This window comes from Delphinus delphis, chromosome 3, assembly GCF_949987515.2.
Source record: "Delphinus delphis chromosome 3, mDelDel1.2, whole genome shotgun sequence".
Taxonomy (NCBI): domain Eukaryota; kingdom Metazoa; phylum Chordata; class Mammalia; order Artiodactyla; family Delphinidae; genus Delphinus; species Delphinus delphis.
The window spans coordinates 127,629,197-127,655,499 of record NC_082685.1 but is presented as its reverse complement, the minus strand read 5'-3'; the positions used below and the strand labels follow the sequence as shown (position 1 = coordinate 127,655,499).

The 26,303-nt window shown below is 38.5% G+C and overlaps 1 protein-coding gene and 1 pseudogene across 1 annotated transcript in view; both read left to right on the top strand.

Annotated features, from left to right (window-relative positions):
• The window catches only part of RAB3C (RAB3C, member RAS oncogene family), a 302,764-nt gene that overhangs the window by 64,766 nt on the left and 211,695 nt on the right, over positions 1 to 26,303 (top strand). The window lies entirely within an intron of this gene.
• On the top strand, positions 7,604 to 10,089 carry LOC132423562 (pre-mRNA-processing factor 40 homolog A pseudogene; annotated as a pseudogene).

The window sequence follows — 26,303 nt, the reverse complement described above, 5'->3', positions numbered from 1 at the left end:
ACTGGATTCTAATTTTCTCTTGTAGCTCTCCTAAATGAATATGCAGAGCATAGCTTTCCATAACCAATCATGTGTCTCGCTTCCAATACAGAAAATATGCTTCAGATGCATGAAATACAACTAAATGGAAATATGGAGGAAGAAACAGCACCCATGACTCTCTGAGTGGAATAACTGGGGGAGTCCTAGGGTCCTTTTAAAGACAGCAGAAAAATGAGGGCACAACATTCTTCCATTCATCCATCCACCCACCCATTTATCTAGTCTACACACGTGTTACGTGTACCCAGAGTTTGCCAGGTGCTATGTACAAAGAAGAAGACATAGATCTGTCTTCTTCAAGCAGACAAAAGGAAAACTGTAAGTCAGGGTTATTAGTGTGATTTGTGACAGATTAGAAGTAACCAAGCAGTGGGTATCGTGGGAGCAGAGAAAATGAGAATCTCAGTTTATGGGAGGAGTGCAGCATGTTTTCTGGAATAAGAAGTGGTAATTTCTCTGAGTCCTGAAATCAAGGAGGAGTTAACTAGGGAGCAAGGGGGTTGGGAAGGAGGGCACTCACTCGGGGCAGAGGGAACAGCATGAGGCCAAGGTGGGCCTGGGGCCTCAGGTAGCAGATACTGTGGACAACACTGGTTGGGCAGGGCCTGAAGTGAGGATCTAAGTCTTCTCTACTCCAGGAGAGGAGAGTGATTCCAGAAAGGAACTTCACGTACCTTCACTTTGCTGGTTGTGGTTTGGGTGGGTCAGGATATGGTGTCTGGAGCCTAATGGACATTCTACCAGCACAGAATCTCATGAGGAATCTTTGAATAGGTTTTATGAGAAAGATGAGGCCTGATGACTTTTCCCTTGGTGGTAGGCTTGATTACTTTGGGGCTGTTTTCTTTGAGTTATGGGTAGCCTCTGGGGTGCCACCCATGCCCATCCAAAGGTGGAGTTGGGACCCCCTCTGTTCTGCTCACACTGTCTCTCACTGCACTTATCATGTTATTGCTGTCACTGACACTTAGAAACAGCTTCCGCCTCCATTCTTGAAGGTCAGCGGGCAATGTGTTTATTCAATACCTTTGCATCCTTAACGCTTGACAGAGCCTGACACATATTAGCTCTCCATAAAGGTTCTCTAGAAGAATGAACCTATGAGTATATGATTTGGCTCTTCTGATGAGTTTTAAGGAAACCTGTTATACATGAGATTTCCTAGGAAAAACCCTGTCAATGGGGCAAGCTTCATACCAGTCACCCATCCAGCAAAGCAGAGGCGATGTTCTCTCAAGGGTGACTGGCGGGCTTCCAGGCCTGCTGTGGGCTCCTAGGAAAGAGCAGACTTTTCACTGGTGGACACCAAGCTTGTTCCGCTGGGTGGGAGCTCTGTAAGTGGAGAGCAGAGCACACAGTGGAAAGAGAAGGCGGCAAACTCGATATTGCCTGCTTCTCAGTTTTGCTTCCAGCCTTCCAAGGTTGCCCCCCACCTCCACTCACTGGGGCAGGGAAAGCCAGCCCCATGCCTCACCAGCCTGGTTTTACTTCGTTCATTAAATCGTGAGCCCAGTGATCACTCACGGCTGACACATCCAATTAGGAGCCACACAAGTAATTTTCCCCAAGCTGCCCCTTGGCACCTTCTGCTGTATCGTATCGAAGTGTGACGAGTCAGTTACGGAGAAGGATGATCACACTCTGTATTGCCCACCTCCTATTGCAGGCTGTGACTATTGGTGATCTAGGTCCACCCAGAAGTAGCCAGATATAAAGGAGGAGCATGCTATACTCAATTCAGTGTTCCTCTTTCGAAGCTGCATCTCAAGTCAAACCGAGATCCTCTATTTTGAAGAGCTATTGGATAAGGCACTGAAGACAACTAAAAGAAAAGCAGGACTCGGGATAAGAAAAATCCCTACAACCAGCTTTTTAGCTGATAAGATACTTCAGCTCTTTTCTGATGAACAGAATAATAACTTCCTTACCCCCAAACTTTTAGTTACTACTTTAGCTGATGGTTTATGTCTCACAAGAGTATCTGAGAGCTGATGCAATTGTGTTGAGTCCAGGAGAAATAAGTACTATAGGATTTTTTTAATGACACGCTGAATTTAAAGATAATCCCAGTCCTCAGGTTTAATGATGCACACATGTCCCTGAGTTGACTAAATAGGTCTGGAGATTGGAGGTCGCCACACTCCTTTGATATTGAGTGCAATATAGCACTTTGATACCGCCTCGTGCTCCCTTTACAGTCATTGTGTGAGGTGAAATGAATGTTATCTAAGTTTTGCAGATGAAAAACAACTGAGAGTCAAAAATAGTAGGTGCCGGGCTTCCCTGGTGGCGCAGTGGTTGAGGGTCCGCCTGCCGATGCAGGGGACACGGGTTCGTGCCCCGGTCCGGGAAGATCCCACATGCCGCGGAGCGGCTGGGCCCGTGAGCCATGGCCGCTGAGCCTGCGTGTCCGGAGCCTGTGCTCTGCAACGGGAGAGGCCACAACAGTGAGCGGCCCGCGTACCACAAAAAAAAAAAAAAAAAAAAAAAAAAATAGTAGGTGCCACAGTAAGGGAAACTACTACTACTCTTCGATTATGAAAGTCAGAGTTTTCATCTAAGTTTTGATATAAAATAGTTCTCTGGGTATGAGCTGATCACTCCTCAGGGCCACACAGCTCTCTCCCTGGAAAATGAGAAGCCAAAACTCTAAAGTCACCAAAGTCCGTCAAAGAAATAAGGACTAGAGAATTCTATATCATAAGGTTAATTAGCAGAAGACCCCAGGTTGCTCTCCATAATTGCCTTCTAATTTACTTTTCCTCAGAACATTGCTTTTCTAGTAGCAATGACATCATTCATTCATTCAAAAAGCACTCACTGGATGAGCCCTATAGGCCCCCTCTTGGATACAGAGTTGAATGAGATTTTGCTCTGAGCATCTCCCCTTAGAGAAATCAGTTTACTGTGTGATTGTGTGGGTTTTGGGTTTACAAAACAGGCTTTTCAATGTAATATAGGAACCCCTATAGTTTTTTTTATAAAAGAAGGAGAACTCATGTTCCAAAATGTAAGGAAAACAGAAAACAAACAATAAAACCTCTCATTTCTTGGAAAGATGAAACTATAAGATCCAGATACTTCTCATATTTATTTATTTATTTATTTATTTTTATTGAAGTATAGTTGATTTACAATGTCATGTTAGGTTCACGTGTACAGCACAGTGATTCAGTTATATAACTATATATACATATATATATATATTCTTTTTCAGGTTCTTTTCTCTTACAGGTTATTACAAAATATTGAGCATAGTTCCCTGTGCCATACAGTAGGACCTTGTTGGTTATCTATTTTATATAGAGGAGTGTGTATGTGTTAATCCCAAACTCCTAATTTATCCCTCCCCTGCTTCCTCTTTGGTAACCATAGAAATTTATGGTTTTTTAATTGTGACCTAAAAGTCTCTGTAGAATGTTCTACATTCTCTCAAAGGAGACAAGTAAACTAAGAAATTTGCTCATATTTATCAGTGCGAAGTGGATGCATTAAAATGCTAAAGTATTTTTATTCCGTGTTTTGTTCAGGGTTAGCTAATTGCTATAAAAATCCTAAAAACTGAGTAGGCTTATACAACAAAATTTAATTTCTCAGTCATGCTGAGTCCAGTTCTGGTTTTCCTGTTGAGCAGTTCTCCTGAGAAAGGCCTCCTTCAAGTAGTAACTCAAGGATCCGGGGCTTCCATCCTATGGCTCCATCCTCCTGTGGCTTCAAGATTTCCCTGTCATCATTGGGAAAATCATCTTACTCCCAGTGCTTAGTTACCTCAGCTGTGAACCAAACAGAACTTTCTTTCATATTCCTCTGTCAAGAATTAGTCATACAGCCCCTGCTTGCTGAAAGGGGAGCCCAGAAATGTTCTGGCTAGGCAGCCACTTTCTAACATATACTTTAGTTATTCAGCCATGTTTCTCCAGTAAATACATAGCTCCTGTCTCAAGTTCCCCAAGTGCCCCACCACTACCTGGTCCACTGGGAGCCCCTGAACAGTCCAGCAACTAAAGGGTTAATACCCAAAAGGAGCTGGCCTCCAGAATACTCTTCCACTGCTCTCCCTGCCATCTCTTCTGATTGGTGGTGCTCATTCTCTACTGATTAGATATTTTGCAGATCACACCTGCAATTCAGGTATCTTTCCAAGCTCCATTTTCCGAACTCTCTGGCTCTAACTTGCTTGTTGTGGTCACTGACCTCCAATTCCAGATTTCATCCTCCCTTTGGGAGCTCCTTTGGACTTGATGACTGGTACCTTCCCAGAATTCTCCATCTTCCCTTCCACCCTGACTTAACAGCCATAGTCCATCCCCACCTTATTCATGCCATTCTCCTCCTGAGTGTCCTAACCACCTAAGTGGGGAGTCTGACATTCCAAGGCACACAGAGTCTTCATAATTCCCTGGGCTTTCTGGACTCATCACTGTCACTCTCCCCCACGCCTGACACAGGCTCCTGGCCTCTCCTTCCTTCCTGTCTCTCTCTTAGCCTCCCTTCAATGAAGAGGTATTTCCATCCCCTCCTCATCAGAATCTGCCTGGCCAGTGTCACTTTTTCAGGGAACTCGGAACCCTATTAGCCAAAGTAATGAACACATCTCTGCTAAAATGTCTTAATGGTCTGCCCATCTTAGACAGTGCATTTGTCTGACAGCTGGAGACAGGTGAAGATAAAACCTTAGCTCAAAAAGCAGCACATTCTTGTTCTTTCAAGCACTACAATGGCATCAAACTACACTCTTCTTCCCCTGTCTCTGACAGGCCCTGATTTCTTTCCTGCCTTCCCGATTCCCTGCCTTTCTGTTTATAATTTACAATTTATATGCAAAGAATTTTCGGCATCTGACCATTACAAACTGAAAAAAATTGTGTAATCTCATTGTTGGAACCCTAATTACATGCATTTAAAACCTCAACTCATGTAGCCAGCGACATTTTAAATGAACAGGTATAAAATAGTGGCTTTGCACTGGTTCACATTTTCTTAAATGTGACACGAGGATTTCTAACTCTGATCTCCATTCAAATTTAAGGTGCAAGATTCATCTTGTACTAGTGATTTAGAAAAAGGACGATTCTTGCTAAATTCTTAGTAATATCAGGTAAGAGAGCAAAGATCAGAGTCTAGGAAGAAAGAGAGGAAGCAAAACAGGGAAATATGGTGGGAGTACAAGAGAGAGGGTGTGGAGGAGGGAAGGCTGGTACAGTTAGACAGCAGAGGAGCAAACAGTAAAAGTTAAGAAAACCAAATGTAAAACTCTGGGTTTTGAATGAAGAATGAGGAATAATAAAGAATGGATTTAGCAAGAAATATAGTAACTCCAGTTGAGTCAGAAGAAACCCTGGGAGTTTTAGATACATGTGATAAGCAGGATCAACTCTGCATTCACATATAATGAAATCTTTCATACCTCAGTTTAATCAGCTTCCATGATTATGGTTATAAATTATAACTAGAGATGCTACTGCTGGAAGAAGAAATATGGCCATATTTGTTAAGCTGCCATTTATTATTATCTGTGAATTTCTTGTAGCTGTGTTTTTGTAGATGGTTTGAGGACCGGCGTTAACGACTGTGATTCCCCTATGAATTATTGAGAGTGGCTAGGAAATCCTTGGCACCCACTTTGAAAATCACTTCCACATTATTCTTGTACCTTCCATTCTGGAAAAGACTAATCTCCAAGATGAAGAGAAAAAGGAAAACTCAGAACTGAAATAGAGAACAGCTTTGAATGTTTGGATTAAGCAGGATTACTCATGATCCAGAGGGATCACTCTTTTGGAGCCTAAATTAAATTGGGCATTTGGTTCCACAGGAGCTGGGTAATGTCTTTACTTTGTCGTTTGAATCAAATTCAGTCTATAATATGTCACTGATATGGGGATGTTAAAGTTAGGCAAATCAGACCTTCCTTAAAACCAGATTGTTTCCTGTCACTGTGTAATCTGCTGGATCAGCCACAGTAGCAGTGACCGCAAAGCTCTGATATAAACTATGTCACATCATAGAGTTTTGAGATGCAAATGTTGGTCTTTACTAGCTCTGGTCTCGTACCATTGACCACTTTCTTAATTATGACTGACACTGACTGTTTTTCTAGATTCCTGTTTATTTTGCATGTTTTCTGTCACCATTCAATAAGTCAGTAAATGAGGCTGTCAGTAATTCTTTAGATCAGTTATCTTCAAAGTGACAGGGGTGATGGGAGATGGTAGAGGTAGCATTCACTCCAGAGGGTGTACAAGATAATACATTAGCAGTAAATATTAGAAAATGTATTTATGGCTTTAAAATTTAATTTATGTATGTGTTTCCATATACGTAATACATTGGTACAATAGTACAGTATATACTATGTTATACATGTTATACATGTTATTTTATGTGTTTGTATGTGTGTAAAAACAAAACTATACACAATGAAGAATTTTGATTTTAATCCCAGGGCATTTAATTAATTATTCATGCACTCCATAAACAATTTTTAGTCTGTATCTTGTGCCCTGCACTATGCTAGGCACTGAGGATACAATTGTAAACAAAATAAATACAAGTCCTCCATTCAAAGCTTACAGTCTACTTGGAATAGTAATTCTCAGGGTGATGAATATAAGCTTATAACAGAGGAACTTGGTTTAGCCTACGGGTGGGAGTTATCAAGAAAGCCTCCTGACTTCTTATTCTTTTATAGTTTTCCTTGGAAATTGGAATATATTTTATAATATCCTCTCATGAATTGTCCCATAAAGTATAGTATCCACCATCAGTTTATATTCCCTAAAAAATGGGAAAGTGAATTTTTTTGTCATAAAACTTAATTTTGTATGTTTTCTTTTCTCCATCACCTACTGTAGAAGTGAAATTGTTATTATATGAGCTGCTGAGCTGGAAGAAGTATCATATCTAAGGTTAAGCATGGCCCAGAGGTACAGTCATTCCACTGGGAAATAACAGGAGAGATGCAGTTAATGATACATTGTGACTTGCATTTCCAAACCTCTGGTACTGGTATGTGCACACAGGCGTACACACCCCTGCAGAGCTATATATGGAATAGTTAGGGGATTTTTTCCTTGATAAAGAAGAAAACAAAGAGAAAAGATGAGACAAGTTTGCTGAAATTTATATGAACTTTTGAGTATTAAACATCTAAGTTTGATTAAAAAATAATTAGGGCTTCCCTGGTGGCACAGTGGTTGAGAGTCCACCTGCTGATGCAGGGGACACGGGTTCGTGCCCCGGTCTGGGAAGATCCCACATACCGTGCAGCGGCTGGGCCCGTAAACCATGGCCACTGAGCCTGCGCGTCCGGAGCCTGTGCTCCGCAACGGGAGAGGCCACAACAGTGAAAGGCCCGCATACCGCAAAAAAAAAAAAAAAAAATTAAAATTTTAAATGAAAACAACTTTTAATAAAATACATGTCTTTCAAAAATCAGGTAACATTTTAGTTTAAAATTCTAATCGGTCCGACGGTGAGGCTGGGGACGGGAGCTGAGCATGGAGGCCTTATGATGGGGCACCCTGGCATGCATTATGCCCCAGTGGGAATGCATCCTATGGGTCAGAGAGCGAATATGCCTCCTGTACCTCATGGAATGATGCCCCAAATGATGCACCCAATGGGAGGACCACCAGTGGGACAAATGCCTGGAATGATGTCTTCAGTAATGCTTGGAATGATGATGTCTCCTATGTGTCAGGCTTCCATGCAGCCTGCCTTTACTGCCAGGAGTAAATAACATGGATGTAGCAGCAGGTACAACACCCGGTGCAAAATCAACGTGGACTGAACATAAATCACCCGATGGAAGGACCTACTATTGCAATACTGAAACAAAACAATCTACTGGGGAGAAACCAGATGATCTTAAAAGTCCTTCTGAGCAACTTTCATCTAAATGCCCTGGAAGCAGTACAAATCTGACTCTGGAAAGCCTTCCTATCACAATTCTCAAACAAAAGAATTCCACTGGGCCAAACCTAAAGAACTTGAAGATCTTGAAGGATCCGAGAATACCATTGTTGCTGAAGTCTTATTACAAAATCAAGCCTGCCCACAATGATCAAAGCTGAAGAAAGCAGTAAACAAGAAGAGTGTGCCATAACATCAATAGCCCCAGTTCTTACAACAGAAATTCCAACCACAGTGAGCACCATGGCTGCCGCCGCTGCCAGTGCTTCCACCTCTGCCTCCAGTACTGTCGGTGGAACTGTTCCAGCTGTTCCTGAGCCTGAGGTTACTTCGATTGTTGCTACTGTTGTAGATAATGAAAATACAGTAACAGTTTTGACTGAAGAACAAGCACAACTTAGTAGTACCCCTGCTGTTCAGGATCAGAGTGCTGAAGTGTCTAGTAATACGGGAGAAGAAACATCTAAGCAGGAAACTGTAGCTGATTTTACTCTGAAAAAGGAGGAGGAAGAAAGCCAACCGGCAAAAAAACGCATATACTTGGAATACAAAGGAGGAGGCAAAGCAAGCATTTAAAGAATTATTGAAAGAAAAGCGGGTACCATCTAATGCTTCATGGGAGCAAACTACGAAAATGATCATTAATGATCCACGATACAGTGCTTTAGCAAAGTTGAGTGAAAAAAAAGCAGGCCTTTGATGCTTATAAAGTCCAGACAGAGAAAGAAGAAAGAGAAGAAGCAAGCTCCAAATACAAAGAGGCTGAGGAATCCTTTCAGCGTTTTCTTGAAAATCATGAGAAAATGACTTCCACAACTAGATACAAAAAAGCAGAGCAAACGTTTGGAGAGATGCAAGTCTGTGATGCAATATCAGAACGTGATCATCTTGAAATCTCTGAAGATGTTTTATTCTTTCTTTCAAAAAAAGAAAAGGAGCAAGCAAAGCAGTTGCAAAAGAGAAATTGGGAAGCCTTCAAAAACATACTTGACAACATGGCTAATGTGACATACTCTACTACTTGGTCTGAAGCCCAGCAGTATCTGATGGATAATCCAACTTTTGCAGAAGATAAAGAATTACAGAACATAGATAAAGAAGATGAGTTAATTTGCTTTGAAGAACACATTCGGGCTTTAGAAAAGGAAGAAGAAGAAGAAAAATAGAAGAGTTTGCTTCGGGAAAGGAGACGACAGCGTAAAAACAGAGAATCTTTTCAGATATTTTTAGATGAACTGCATGCTATGTCATCTTGGATGGAATTGTATCCAATAATTAGTTCTGACATTAGATTCACTAATATGCTTGGTCAGCCAGGATCAACTGCACTTGACCTTTTCAAGTTTTACGTTGAAGATCTTAAAGCATGTTATCATGATGAGAAGAAGACAATAAAAGACATTCTGAAGAATAAAGGATTTGTAGCTGAAGTAAATACTACTTTTGAAGACTTTGTGGCAATAATCAGTTTGACTAAAAGATCAACCACATAGATGCAGGAAGTATTAAGCTGGCTTTCAATAGTTTACTAGAAAAGGCAGAAGCCCGTGAACATGAAAGAGAAAAAGAGGAGGCTTGGAAGATGAAACGAAAAGAATCTGCATTTAAGAGTATGTTGAAATAAGCCACTCCTCCACTGGAATTGGTTGCTCTCTGGGAAGATCATGAATGTCAACATCATCATTCAAAGAATAAGTAACATTCTAAGAAATCTGAAAAACATCACAGGAAACACTCCCGCTCTCGATCAGGGTCGGATTCACATGATGACGACAGCCATTCAAAGAAAAAAAGACAGCAATCAGAGTCTCGTTCTGCTTCAGAACATTCTTCTAGTGCTGAATCTGAGAGAAGTTATAAGAAATCAAAAAAACATAAGAAGAAAAGCAAGAAGAGAAGACATAAATCTGACTCTCCAGAGTCAGATGCTGAACAGGAGAAGGATAAGAAAGAAAAAGACTGGGAAAGCGAAAACGACAGAACTAGACAAAGATCAGAATCAAAACACAAATCACCTGAGAAAAAGACTGCAAAGGATTCTGGTAATTGGGATACTTCTGGCAGTGAACTGAGTGAAGGGGAATTGGAAGAGCACAGAAGCACCCTTTGGAGCAACTCGATGATGATCAATAACTTATACCAAATATGTTTACAGTATGATGTAAAGTCTAATTCAGACCAGGGATTCTATTTTAAGTCAATTGAAATAACACTGGGTTTTAATTATATCACAGAAATAAAAGTACATTTACCTATTGTTATTGTGGACTTTATAAAACAAAGGAAATTAAAAATAACTTTTGATTCTGTATGAAGAATCATATTTTCATACAGTCATAACGGTCTGTGACCCTTTCATAGGGCACTGCAGAATGGATTAAAGGTGGCAATTTAAGGGGCTTCCCTGGTGGCGCAGTGGTTGAGAGTCCGCCTGCCGATGGAGGGGACACGGGTTCGTGCCCCGGTCCGGGAGGATCCCACATGCCGTGGAACGGCTGGGCCCGTGAGCCATGGCCGCTGAGCCTGCGCGTCCAGAGCCTGTGCTCCGCAGCGGGAGAGGCCACAGCAGTGAGAGGCCCGCGTACTGCAAAAAAAAAATAGAAAGGTGGCAATTTACTGATAACTACAGGTGTCTCTACTTTGTTCTAAAGTCTAAATCATGAGGTGATTTGATTTACTTTATACAAGTTGGATTTTGAAGATACAATGAAGGTTTTTGATATCTAGTAGTACAGAAAAAGCACCAGCAACGGATAAGACTGCTTTTTTGTGCACTATCCAGCTGGTTAAAGCCAATATGATCTTTTACGGTGAACTCAGAAATAGGTGTTCTTAATGGAAACCTGGTAGACCCTTAACTATAGTGGTGCTATTGAGCACTACTATAATAAAGCCACAATTATTTTCTATGTCTTCTTCTTGGATTGATCCCTTTATCAGCATGTAGTGTCCTTCTTTGTCTCTTGTAATAGTCTTTGTTTTAAAGTCTATTTTGTCTGATATGAGAATTGCTACTCCAGCTTTCTTTTGATTTACATTTGCATGGAATATCTTTTTCCATCCCCTCACTTTCAGTCTGTATGTGTCCCTAGGTCTGAAGTGGGTCTCTTGTAGACAGCATATATACAGGTCTTGTTTTTGTATCCATTCAGCCAGTCTATGTCTTTTGGTGGGAGCATTTAATCCATTCACGTTTAAGGTAATTATCGATATGTATGTTCCTATTACCATTTTCTTAATTGCTTTGGGTTTGTTATTGTAGGTCTTTTCCTTCTCTTATGTTTCCTGCCTAGAGAAGTTCCTTCAGCATTTGTTGTAAAGCTGGTTTGGTGCTGCTGAATTCTCTTAGCTTTTGCTAGTCTGTGAAGGTTTTAATTTCTCTGTCAAATCTGAATGAGATCCTTGCTGGGTAGAGTAATCTTGGTTGTAGGTTTTTCCCTTTCATCACTTTAAATATGTCCTGCCAGTCCCTTCTGGCTTGCAGAGTTTCTGCTGAAAGATTAGCTGTTAACTTTACGGGGATTCCCTTGTATGTTATTTGTTGTTTTTCCCTTGCTGCTTTTAATATTTTTTCTTTGTATTTAATTTTTGATAGTTTGATTAATATGTGTCTTCACGTATTTCTCTAAATGCATTTTAAAAAGGCTATTGTGAGGGCATTATTTTGAGGTGATGTTTAAAAAGTTAACATCAAATTAAATTGTAAATTAGCTTAAATATATTGCCTTAAGGACCTAATAAAGATTGTGCCACCAAACCTTAAGTGATGGTTGCAATATCCTTGTCTAAAACAAATCAATGTTGACTTAAACGATTTTTTTTTTCTTTTTTTGCGGTACGTGGGCCTCTCACTGTTGTGGCCTCTCCCGTTGCGGAGCACAGGCTCCGGACGCGCAGGCTCAGCGGCCATGGCTCATGGGCCCAGCCGCTCTACGGCATGTGGGATCCTCCCGGACCAGGGCACGAACCCGTGTCTCCTGCATTGGCAGGCGGACTCTCAACCACTGCGCCACCAGGGAAGCCCCTTAAACGATTTTTTTAACAGTTGTCTTTTTTCTTTTTTTTTTTCTTTTACAATCTGATCTTTCTCTTGCTTTTTTTCATTGAGGAAGTCTTACCTTCCCTACTCACTGAGAAGTACTGACTTTGTGGTACACATTCTAAAGCATTTCTGATTTGAATATTTTTGTACATTTTTATCAATTATTAAATCTCTTCTAGTGAAAAAAAATGCTCTAATGAAAGGGTTATTAAGCGTTGTCCTATGCCTAAAATATGGTTCCTTATATTTCTTTATATCAGTCAAAAACAGATAAATTGAGTCATAAATATCTTAAATGATTATTTTATTTGCATGGTAAACCAGAGGATGAATTGAGAATGAAATATAATAAATGATGAATAAATAATGAACTCTTTTTGAACACCAATTCACATAGTTTCTCTCTTACGTGTATGTGAATTATATCGTCTTTTAAAAAATATGGAGTAGACCAAATGGAAAATAGCTAGTGTGAAGCAGCCACACAGCACAGGAGATCAGCTCGGTGCTTTGCAACCACCTAAAGGGGTGGGATAGGGAGGGTGGGAGGGAGACGCAAGAGGGAGGAGATATGGGGTATATGTATATGTATAGCTGTTTCACTTTGTCGTAAAGCAGAAAATAACACACCACTGTAAAGCAATTATACTCCAATAAAAAATGTTTAAAAAATATATGGAGTAGTAGTTTTTGTTTATTTTCCTTTTGCAGTATTCTCTTGGCTTTTTCCTGTGTTTATTATTCCATACAAATTTAATTTTGCTTAAAATAGCTTTATTATTTTTATAATTATTATAAATGTTTATTATAAACAGTTGAAAAAATGCAAATATAGTCAAATAATATAAAAATTATCAAAAATCTTATCCCATGCCTATGAGAATATAATTATTATTTTGTAGCATATTCTTCTAGACCTTTCTTTATACATTTATAGATGTATAGAAGTAGGTAAACAGTCTTATATAAATGGCATCATGTTACAGATTACTCTTTAATCTGCCATCGTACTCATTAATATTTCATATGTATAAAACCTATTTCATATATAAAAGGATTTTAATTTTTTGTCATGTATTGCTATTTTTTCCAATATCTCTTTTATTATTTAATTTTCCATAAATAATTAATATGTTTAGAAAGTACTAAACTTCTGTGTTTTCTTTTGGTAATTTTATTTTTGCTTTTTACATTTAAATCTTTGATTCATATAAAAGTTATTCTGGAAAAGGATAGAGGGATCCAGGTTTTTTTTTCCAAAGATACTAGCTTGTCCAAGTCCATTGATTCAATAATCATTTCTCCTCTATTGTTTTGGAATACCATCTTTGCTTTTCCATTGTATATTTGACTAGATTTCTATACAAAGCTTCCATTGATCTGTTTAATCCTGTCCCAGTACATTGGTTTTAATTACTCTGGTTTTATAATACGTTTTTAAATCTGGAAGGATACTTTCTTGCTCTATACTCTTTATTGTTTGAAATTTTCCTTTATTACTCTTCCAGATATACTTTAGAAAAATTCTGATAACTTGTAAAATAAAATACTATTGGGGTTTTATTTTGATCACATTGAATTTATGGACTGATTTAGGGAAAATTGATAGTTTCACAATACTGAGTTCTTAGAGCAAAGAAAAAACGTTGACTCTTCATTTATGCAGTTTTTACATTGCACTCTTCAGTAGTGTTACATAATATTCCCTATACAATATCTTCACACTTCTCTTCAAATTTATTCCTAGATATTTCAAGATTTTTATTGTTAGAGTGAGTTGAAACTTTACTTTTCACTTGTAAATTTCTGTTTCTTTAGAAAAGGTGTCAATTGTTATTGGTTTATAAGGGTCTTTTTTGTTTTTTCAAAACAAACAACTCTTTATTGAAGTATAGTTGATTTACAATGTTGTGTTAGTTTAAGGTGTACAGCAAAGTGATTCAGTCAGACATATATATATATTCTTTTTCAGATTCTTTTACATTGTAGGTTATACAAGTTACTGAATATAGTTCCCTGTTCCATGCAGCAGGTCCTTGTTTTTTATCTATTTTATAAATAGTAGTGTGTATCTGTTAATCCCAAACTCCTAATTTATCCCTTCCCTTGTCTTTCCCGTTTGGTAATCATAAGTTTGTTTTTTATGTCTGTGAGTCTATTTCTGTTTTGTAAATAAGTCCATTTGTATCATTTTTTTAGATTCCACATATAAACGATATCATATGATATTTGTCTTTCTCTGACTTACTTCACTTAGTATCATAATCTCTTCTAAGGATCTTCTTTTTTTTTGCCGTTATTATTTAAAATTGATATGGGTGAGCTTTTATTGTAAATCTGGAAGAAAAATTGCAGATCATTACTTATGCATTATAAGTGTTTTTAATATATTTATAAAACAAGTATACACAACTAACAAAGGTATGGAAAAAATAATTTCTCTAAAAAGTATCAATAAATTAAGTTTTAAATGTACATAAAATTATGAAACACCAAGATGAAAGAGTAATATTATATGTATTCACAATTTTACTGATATAAGGAGGAATATTGAGTTTGGGAAATATTTCCTGTTAACAAATCAACACCTCCCAAGAAGAATAATCTTCAGCAGCCTGAAGGAATGAAGGGAAAATGAAAGGCAATGATCTGGGGAGGTGGTGTGAGACTACATTGTGAAAGATGGTTAGAAGTTTGGAATCTGAAGGTAGAACAACAGGTCTGGTGAGTGGTTAAAGAGAGAATGAGAGTGAGAAAGGAAAACTGCAAGACTTCTGCTTGGGGAGCCTGGTGGGTTACTGTGTCATGGGATGAGATAAGTACAGGAGATAACTGAGTTTTGTGTGGGTCACGTTGACTTGGTGGTTGGTGATGAGGTGGTGGTAAGACATTTACTTGGTGAGGACCGTTGGAACACTTGATAGAGAAGGGAACTGGTGACAGATTTAGACATCATTCACCTTTAGGTGGTAGTTGAAGTCACAGAAAGATAAACTTTATCCTAATTGAAAGAAAAATTATGACAGAGTTTTGTGCCTATTAAGTTCCATAGTCTTCAGTTTACACATAATCTATTTAGGGTGCCTGTTATTCATACAATGACAGCAGCCTGAAGAATAGACAAAGCATTTTAGATGAAATGACCTGGAAATGAAACCCCAAACTATAAAAATTCATATTTTCTGACTTTCTAAGTTAATGTTTTCTGCATTTGCTTCTCCCTCTTTTTTTGCCCTGATTTCTTCTGCTTGCTCTTTTTGTTAGACGAACTGGCTTAGTCTAAGCATTTGATTTTAAAGCTTAGAGCAATTTAAGGTTTCCAAAGCATTCTTAGATCCACTGTTGGACCATAATATGTCATGTAGGCAATAAAGGATTGCTTGGAGAGTGCAATTTGCCCGAAGGAAATCGTTTTTAACAGCAGATAATAAAAGGGTTTTCATGGTCAAGGATTTATAGGTTCCTTCCGGGGAACACAGCAAGTTGGAATACATTTTAAACTGAGAAATAAGAAGAGTTTCCAAAAGAGTTTAATTTTACCCTATGAGATTCAAATCTAACTTTTCAAATCAGTTTTATGACAGAGCATATATGTCTGATTATGCTGTTCATAGTTATAATTTAACTGTTTTAAGTCATAGGAACAGTTTCTACTACAGAGAGTACTTACATAATTAATTAGAGTTACTATTCAAAATTTCAAATGAAATCTTCAGTCTTAGATGAGAAAATATTTTAGGAAATCCTCATTGTGATGAAAAACCATTAAAAGGCAAACTGCATAAAGCAAGCAATAGTGAAATCCCTTCATGTCATGTTACTTCTCTCTCTTTCTAATGTCTTTCAAAATTGCATTTGAAAAAAAAAAATCTTTGAATTAAATGTTTTCCCACGAATGTGTAAATTTGTTTCATAGTAATGATTGAGAAGCATTTGTTCATTTATCCTCTCATTCCACAAATACTTATCCTCTACTGTGTCCCAGGTGCTGTGCCAGGGGTGGGGATATGAAACACAAAAACCTCAGAGAGCTGATGTTCTTGTGGGTGAGACAAACAATACTAAGTAATCAAATATGTAAGTATAGAAATATACACATTAATTTCAGGTACTGATAAGCAAATTACACATATATGCACATACAGTAAGTATAATGTATAATTTATAACTATATATAATATATACAATATAAACATATACATAATTTCTTTAAAGGTAGATGTTATATGTGTAATAAACCTAGTTTGTGTAAAACCCATGGGGAAAAAAGTTGTTTTAAGCAAGGGAGAGGCCACTAGAATGAAAGTTAGTTAACTCTGTTTCAAAGTGATAGTTCCAGAATTAGTGACAGAGGGGGACACTGGGAATCACTGCACAATTAAAAATAGAAAGAAACAGAAAGCTTGGGAAGAAAAAGAACTGCTTTGTGTGTGTCTATTATGTTGCAGGTATAGTAATGGACAATTTACTTATGTCAGCTTATTTAATCCTCCCAACAAAACTCGATGAAATAGCATATCTCCATCTTAACGTAGGACAAACTAAAACCTGAGAGGCCAAGTGACTTCCCCGAGGTCTACCTAGTAAATAAGTGTGAATTTGAGATTTAAACTCCAGCTTGCTTATGTATTTACCACAGTGAGCACTAGAGGAAAGGACTGTAGTTTAGGAATGAGAACCTTACTTTTAAAAATAAGTAGAATATTATTTAGCAGCCTACTAAAAATTCTTCCATGGTTAATGCATACATTAAAATCCCCCTGTTGGTTGCATCACTTATCTCTTGCTGCCTAACACACCATGTTAAAGCTTAGTGGCTTAAAACAACAAAAATTTATTTAGCCTACCATTCTCTGGGTCAACAGTTTGACTCAGCTGGGTGGCTCTTCTGAGCGTTGAGTTTTGATCATATTTTCTCACATCTGTGGTCAGCAGCAGAGAGGCTTTACTTCTGAGGTTGACTGGCTGTTTGCTGGGCAGTGGGGCAATGGGGCTGTTGGGCCACATGTATCTTATCATCCAGCTGGCTAGCTTGGGTTTGTTTACATGTTACCTTGACAGTTTCAAAAGAGGGAAGAAGCATACAGACCTCTTGAGACCTAGACTCAGAACTTGCATATCATTACTTCAGTCATATCTATTGGCCAAAGCATGTCAGAAGATCAGCCCAGATTCAAAGGAGAGGAAAAATAACTGCCATATTGTGATAGGAGAAGCTGCAAAGTTATAAAAGGGGCACGCAGACAGGTAGGTTTGAAGAATTGTGGCTATTTTGCAATCTACCACATTAGGCAAAAATGTGAGTTAATTGCATAGAAAAATAATTCTCAGTATTGCTTTTTGAAGTCCACACACATGTATGTATTTTTATGAATGCATACATACACATACATGTATTATATAAGTATTTCCCTATAAGGTATTTTATTTCAGATGAATAAGTATAATGAATTGAAATTATGTCTCTTCTTTTGGAAGGGGTAATGTCTTCACTACATATAATATTTTCTTTGGTCCCTTTTGAGAATTTATGCCTGTCCCATAGTAAACTCTCAACAAATATTGGGTGAATAATCCTTTCCAGGCTTTATGTAATCTTTTTCTTCCTTTAGTCCCAGAGAGTAAGAAGCAATCATCTCTTCTTATATCACTCATGTTTGCCAGTGAGGGAGATGACAGGACTTTTTTCCTAGATAACACATAGTTTACCCCTCCAGAGTCTGTGGTGGGCAGGACCATTTAGTTATACCATGGGTGCTCATAATGGAGAACTTTACTCTGGCAGAACCAAGCCTCATTTTCCCAGCTGGCTTTTTTATAGGAAAAAGATATTAGATTTTCAAAGAAATAATAAAATTAATTACTGCAAATATTAGATTTTCAAAGAAATAATAAAGTAATTCTTACCAATATTAGATTTTCAAATAAATAATAAAATTAATTCTTTCTCAAGCAGCTAGAAATTGGTTCTAATTCACTGGCCACTGATTTCATGATGATCACCTCTTTCCTTAAGTTCTTAATATGGTAATTACCTTGGGATGCAAAAACCCAAAAGGAAACAAACAAACAAAATAATATTCTGCCTCTATGTCTGCAAGGTAGACAAGTATGAAACATATTATAAGGTTCCCTTAAACCCGTAAGATTTTAGTAGTCCATTATAGAAATTCTAATTGTTATGCCTTACCTGGGATTTGAAAAGTAAGAAATGATATGGTCCCTGAGACTGACTCTTAATAAGGGTATACTTATCCCGCTACCCATCCATCTGCTACCCCACCCCAGCCTATACAGAAACAACAATAAAATAAGGAAGTAAATGGTTCTTCAAAGATAGCTGCCTGTGTTTTCCCGGAGTTGGTTCTGTGAATACCAACCCCATTTCATCACACAAATCAGATATGGGAAAGAGACTACATTAGCCAGGGAAATTAATAACGCTATAGATCAACCCTAATATCATAGTGACAATGTAATACAGTTTTTTTCTTGTGGTTATTTATTTCTTATGTTATGGTCTGAATCAAGTTGGGTAGCTCTTCTGTGTAGCCCTCCTTGAAGCACAAAGCCTAGGCTTCTTCCATCTTTTAAGTCTACCATCTTGGATTCCTTTATGTTTAACTCTAAGGAAAGGAGAGACTGCATGGAGAAAGCACACACACTCTTACCTGCCATGGATAGGTCTCACTTCCCTCACATTCCACTGGTAAAACTGAATCGTAGGACCCATCTAGAATGGATGATTGGGGTTGGGGGAGTATAGAGGAATACCAACAACCTCTGACTCAGGGAGATATTCCGAGAAACTTGATTAACATGCACTATCAAAATTAAAACATTATAATGTTCATGTACCCCTAAAATTCATCTCTTATTTCAACGTCCCATTAAAGCCTTAATTTTGTGAATATTTCATTTCTTTCATGAAATAACAACAGGGTTTTCGTTAGCATGTGAAAGAACAGAAGCTAAAGCATACCTTAAAGGACAGTCATGTCTCACGGGTTTTTCATTAGAATTTTGCTACCTGCAGCAAATATCATTCTATTCAGAGAAATAAACAAGTTCAATAACTGGAAATGAATGCATCTGAATATCATTTGGAATCGTGTGTCCATCTTACTTTTTTTTCCTGCCATGTTATTTCTAATATACATACCCATGTTAATTAGACATGTACTTTCCATCCATAGCAAAACAGTTTGTATCAACTCCAAAGAATTATTAATTTCTTGGGACCAAACACTCGCTACTGAAAACCATTTTTGTACACACTTTTTTTTGTATTTACCGTTGTACGCTTGACTAAGCCACTCTAATAATTCAAGTGTTAAAGACCCATCTGAGCAGGTGGGGCTGCAGCTGACTGATTGGATAAACCCTAGATGAGACAGATCTAAGTTTTTTTTTTTAATGGATGTAATAAGTTTTATTTGGATATATTCAGTATAATTTTTTTATTGAAGTGTAGTTGATTTACAATGTTGTGTTAGTTTCAGGTGTACAGCAAAGTGAATCAGTATACATATATAAATATATTTCTTTTCAGATTCTTTTCCATTATGGTTTATCATAGGATATTGAATATAGTTCCCTATATATAGTAGTGTGTAGAGACAGATCTGACTTTGATCAAACACATGAGAGCTGTCTTTTGGTTGGTGACCTGACTACACCCAGTGGGTGGCAATGCTTGAGAAGCCAGGGGCAGTGCCAAAAGAGAGGTCTTTCAGAAGATTAAAGGGACGCTAGTTAAATCCATTAACCCTATTCTTGAAAGTTGCTAATTGCCAGAACTATAGGCCCTGTATCTTTCCTCCTGCCCACCCCCCAGCTTCCTGTGAATGAATGTTCATACTATAATATCATGAATGCACCACAGAGGAAGAGATGGACAAAAGTGTAAGAGAACAAAATGGGGTGAACAGTGGTAAAAGCAAAAAGAAGCTAGAATATCAATCATTTTCTAGTGTGAGCAGGAAGAGATTTGGCAGAGGTGACCGATCAGGGAGGAAATACCGAATCTCCGGCTGCTCTTCCTCTCCCATATCCCGAATCCCCACTTGATGGAATCAGGTCAGGAATGATGAGATTTTTGTTAGGAGAAGGAAAGGCCTCTTGTACTTAGTCTTTTATATTGAGAAAGCCCCTGGAGGGGGCGGCCTGTAGTTTCATTTTCTCTTTTACTGTGTTGGGAGGGAAGGGATATTGTGACCTTTTCTTGGAAGTCATTTGACTCTGGAAGGGGCAGAATGGAACCTAGGGCAGAGAAGGCAGAGCTGCCTATAACCAATTTGCTCAAGGCCAAAGGAGATGGGGAAGAAAGAGGCAGAAATTCAGGGGAGTGTCTTTGTTCAATAATAAAATTATGACGGCAGAGTTTTCTCTGTGCTGGTTTCTCTCATAGAACATGTTGAATTAGGCTTGTGGCCGCTTCAGAATTATCCACTTCTCCTTTGATAGGAGGAGAGAATGAAGGAAAAAAATATAATGATATAAATCACATTTATATCCATACGGATAAAATTATTGAGCACCAAGCCAGCTACCTTGATATTAATTCTCATAACAACCCCCTCAGAAATGTACGAATAAGACAATTCCTCAGCTGAGAAAACAGAAGTTAAATAATTGGTCCATTTGCCATACAGCTCATAAAAAGAGCTGGGATTCAAATTCAATAAACTAGATGAATCTCAAAAGCATTATGCAGAGCAAACAAAGCCAGATACAAAAGGGAACATATTGTATGGATCCACTTGTATGAAATCCTAGAACAGACAAAAACTAAGCTATAGTGATAGAAATCAGATGAGGGGTGACCTGGGTGAGGGGTGGGAGTGTCCTGACTTCAAAGGGGCACGAGAGAACTTTTTTGGGATGATGAAGATGCTCTATTTCTTTCCTTCTTCTTTTTCTTTCTTTTTTTCTTTTTTTTGAAGATACTCTATTTCTTGATCGTGGCCATGGTTAAACAAGCATATGTTTATCCAAACTCATTGAACTCTATGCAAAAATGGATTTATTTTAATGTATGTAAATTTTAACTCAATAAAATTGATTTTTTTTTAAAAAGAGGAAATGATCCTACCAATAAAGCACACTTTCCTCAATGAGACACTGCCACAAAGAAGGAATCTGTATATGTCTACATAGGGGAAGATGGGATAAAGAATGTAAGTGCAGAATCACTGGCTCTTAAAGAAGGAGTTGTTTATGTTTCTTTCATCCGAATCATCCAAATAGTACTTCTGCATTTTTCTAGTCAACAACTGAATGTTTCACTGTATTTAATTAACAGACACTTACTCAAGTTATGTCTAAACACGCAGAGTACACAGAGTACAGCATCCATTCTTTTGCTTAATTATTTTTCTTCTTCAAATTAAAACAAAAGCACATTTTGGGGAATTAAAATATTTAGATGATTACTTTCATTTGTACTTATATCTGTGGACATTGTTATGTACAGATAAACATTGTTGACTAATGCTTAGCTTGACCGCAGGAGGAAATGTGGGTTATAAAATTAATGTTAGTTCAGATCAAAAGGATAGTATTAGTAGACCCACCCTTGGCACAGATATTCTGCCTTGTAAACACATTTTACTAAGAGGTGTGAATAAAATTTCATTGTTATTTGTTGGAAAATTAATTTTGCTAAGAGATTAGTTATCTTTCTCCTAAGAACCTTGAGTTTTAAATATTAAAATGTAACTCAATTTACTAAGGTGAAATAGAAGGGGAAAGATTAACCCAGATGTAGCTATTAGCTAAAATTAAATGTTACTTGGGCAAAAGATCTGAACAGACATGTCATCAAAGAAGGTGACAAAGAAGGTGTTCAAATGGCTAACAAGAATATGAAAAGATGCTTAACATCATTAATCATTAAGGTAGTCCAAACTAAAACCACGGTGGGATACCACTACACACCTATTAGAATACTAAAGTAAAAAACAAAAATAAAAACAACAGCAAGAAGCTGACAGTGCCAAGTGCTGTTAAGGTTGCTGAACAACTGAACCTCTCCTGCTGTGATGGTGGGATGTGAAATGGACCAACCTCTCTGGAAAACAGTGTAACAGTTTCTTGTAAAACTAAACATGGGGCCCAGCAATAGCATTCCTGAGCATTTATCCCAAAGGAAGAAAAACTTATGTTCACACAGAAAACTGTACATGAATGTTCATAGCAGCATTATTCGTAATAGCCCCAAACTGAAAACAAGCCAGATGTCCTTCAGTGGGTAATGGCTAAACAAACTGTAGTTCATCCGTACAAGGGGCGCTACTCAGCAATGAAAAGGAATGAACCACTGATACACACACCAACCTGGATGAACCTCCAGGGATATGCTGATTGAAAAAATCAATCCCCAAAGGACATATACTGTAGGATTCCATTTATATAACATCCTTGAAATAACAAAATTATAGAAATGGAGAACAGATTAGTGGTTGCTAGGGGCAGGGACAGAGGAGGGGGTGGGAAGTGGACATGGCTATAAAAGGGCAATAGGAGGCATCCTTGTGGTGCTGGAAATGTTCTGGACTTGACTGTATCAGTGTCAATATCCTGGTTGTGGTGTTGTGCTATAGTTTTTGTAAGGTGTTGTCATTGGGGGACACTGGGTAAAGAGTACACAGGATCTCTTTATATTGTTTCTTACAACTACATGTGAATCTATAATTATTTCAAAATGCAAATTTAATTTTTAAAAAGCACATTAAATCATATAACCCTCCTTTTCAAAATCATTCATTAGCTTCCCATCACACTCAAAACCCAAAAATGCCTCAAAATTACCTCACAGGGTTTGCAGGATCTGGCCCCTGGCATCTCCTTCCAGCTCATTTCTTACCATTATTCCTCTAGCTGACTTTGCACCCCACACTTGACTTCTTTCCAATTCTCAAATACTCCAAGGCCCTTCACATCTCAGGCTCTTTGCTCTCTAGCCCTGAAATGCTCTTCTTCCAGACTTTAGAATGACTTACTCTCTCCCTTTAGTGCAATTGCTCACAGGTCATGTCCTTAATCTCCCTTGCTCACTTAATGCCATTTGGCAAAATATCCCCTCCTGCAAGAGGACTTCTCCGACCACTGTATCTAAAAGGACACAAAACCCATTCCCATATCAGTCTCTGTTCTCTGATGCTGCTTAATTTCCCTTTTGGGTATTCTTACCTGACACTACAATATCTTTTTTTTTTCCCACTTTTTTTGGTGGTAAAATATACATAACATAAAATTTACCATTATAGTATCATTTTTATTTATTTACCACAATGAATAGTAATTAAGTTCCATTAGAGTAGAGCCCACATTTTCCCTACTCACTATTAAATCCCCTGGACCTAGAACAAATATTTGTTAAGTAAACAGTTATTAAATTAATGAATAATTGAGTGAACAAAAGCAATTTGGGAAAGTATACATACCTCTATGAGAGTATTTGTGGGTAAAACTTAACACAAAATCATGATATATTATTTAGTCCTGCCAGGCTGGTAATGCATATTGCTGTTATGGGTTGGGGACGGGGATTAGTATATCACAAGTGAGAGAAGAGAGAAATAATACCTGATGGGCATTACTGTGTTACAGAAGATATGGGAATATGATCTATGGAAAAATTTTTGTGTACAAACTTGTTAGCAACGTCTTTCAGTTGCAATAGTTTTTCTAGTTACTTCTTTTAAGCTGTACTCTTGAGGAATTAGCTGCTATGGACCTCTCTTTATTAGAAGACACTAAAGCTTGGGCCCTGCCTACAAACAAAATAGTCTTTATGACTGCCAGTGTATTGTACCAGTGATTTCACATTGAAGCAGTATAATAATTGGTCAATTAAATGCTCTTCAATCTATGGGCACTCATTTCATTGTTGTTATTTGATTAATTCCTTAATGGACCCACACTGTGGAAGAATCATCTTCTCTATGCAAGTCCTGGGACTGCTTCTCCTTGAATTATTCAAACTCTGTATTATTCATTTTATATCTTCCTGGTATCATCGGAATGGCTTGCATTGTATAGGCTTTCCAGAAATGTATTTTAGAATAGAGAAATGAGGGCTTCCCTGGTGGTGCAGTGGTTAAGAATCTGCCTGCCAATGCAGGGGACACGGGTTCGAGCCCTGGTCCGGATAGATCCCACATGCTGTGGAGCAGCTAAACCTATGTGCCACAACTACTGAGCCTGTGCTCTAGAGCCTGCGAGCCACAACTACTGAGCCTGTGTGCCGCAACTACTGAAGCCCGTACGCCTAGAGCCCATGCTCCACAAGAGAAGCCACCACAGTGAGAAGCCTGTGCACTGCAACGAAAAGTAGACCCTGCTCGCCGCAACTAGAGAAAGCCTGTGCGCATCAACAAAGACCCAATGCAGCCAAAAATAAATAAATAAATAAATTTTATATTAAAAAAAAAGAATAGAGAAATGAATAAACAAAGGACATTTGATTCCATTTCACATGTTTAGGAATAGGAAACTTTCATAAGCTTATTTCCTCTGAAACTCCATAAAGTCATGAAATGCTAGCCTTCTAGACATTCTTAAGTGAAAGAGTTAATGAGAAATCTGCACGTCCACTGAGGACCATGGAGGCTAACACCCCTCACTAAATTCTTGAGTGACAGAAAAAAACCATTTTATTGCCTGCACTGCAAACTCCTCTGGGTTTGCTGCCATAGATTTTTATGAAGAGATGATGGGCTGTACTCTATTTTAATTCAGTGCTTCTGGCAGGTTCCAACACAGGTGTGAGAGGGTGAATCGCTAAGTAGGAAGCTATGTTTATTCGGTTAGGGACTGTATAGGGTGACATTCGTTGGCCCTCAGGAAATCAGCACAGCCCAATATAATTGACTGCATTTTATTATGTTTGGAATGTTCATGTTTCCCCAAGCCAGCTCTGCTCTGACTATAATTAAACCGAAAATATTCAAAGCATTTTCTGCTTGTAAATGGTAGTTGACAGAGAAGGCAAATAAGCTATTACACTGTCTGAGTGGGTAGCCTGGTGGTTGAGCATCTCTACTTCTGCTAAGTGTTTAGGTTAGAGATATGCTAAAAGCCACCTGGAGGACAAAGACAATGTTTCTTGAGTAAGAATTATCTGAAGAGTTTGTTAAAAGCATGAGGTTCCTGGGCCAATTCTATCTCAATAAAGCTGAAAAAAAAAAAAAGATTCCTAGGCCCTACGCCCAGAGATTCTGATGCCAGACACTCAAGGAGGGCAAAACAAATTGCATTTCTAACAAGCTCCCAGGTGATACTGGTCTGCACACCACATACTTTGGAGCACCCCGCCAGGCCAGCCAGAGTTAGCCGTGTAACGAGCACTAGAGATGGGAACTGCTGGTACTCCACTTGGCTGCAAGTTAGGTGCAAAGCAGCCAGAGGCCTCAGCTGAGGTAGGAGCAGAAAGGCCTTCGTCTTCCCCAGGAAGAAACTGCAGCGCCTCTGAAGACAGATGATGAATGTGATGCTAATTACGTGGGAGCTGACTCACAGGATAATGGAGGTGATTTATGGAAAGTGCTGCTGCAAAACCGAAGGGAGATGTGAAAACAAGTGGTGACGTGTGTGTGGGGAACGTCAGGCCAAAGCCAAAGATTTCTTTTGTTGCCTCTGAACCTTTGGGCATTTTATCCGAAGGAGAAAACCCATTGCCATAGAATTGGAAAACAAAATTATATGATGCCTTTAGATAGACTATATGGTGTGTCAATGCATCGTGGTAATAGCTGTGTCACACCCTCCTGGTTGCTTTCCCAATATCTTTTCACCCATCCTCCATACCAACAGCACCACAGTATGATGTTAACTGAGGACAAATGGGATTAGTTTTATACACTATTTTTTTTTTTTTTTTTTTGCGGTACGCGGGCCTCTCACTGTTGTGGCCTCTCCCATTGCGGAGCACAGGCTCTGGACGCGCAGGCTCAGCGGCCATGGCTCACGAGCCCAGCCGCTCCGCGGCATGTGGGATCTTCCCGGACCGGGGCACGAACCCATGTCCCCTGCATCGGCAGGCGGACTCTCAACCACTGCGCCACCAGGGAAGCCCAGTTTTATACACTATTGATGGCCCTTGCAATGGAGGCAGATTTTATTGAGTGTAGCAACATGTCCAGTTATAAAATTACATTTCTCAGCTTCCTTTACAGCCACGTTCATCCACATGGCTGAGTTCTAGCAAGAGGGATATGAGCAGACGTCTTCTAGGCAAGCTTCCAGGAATCCTGTTGTTTCCCTGATTTAAAGAAATAAAATGACAGACAGAGCTGCAATA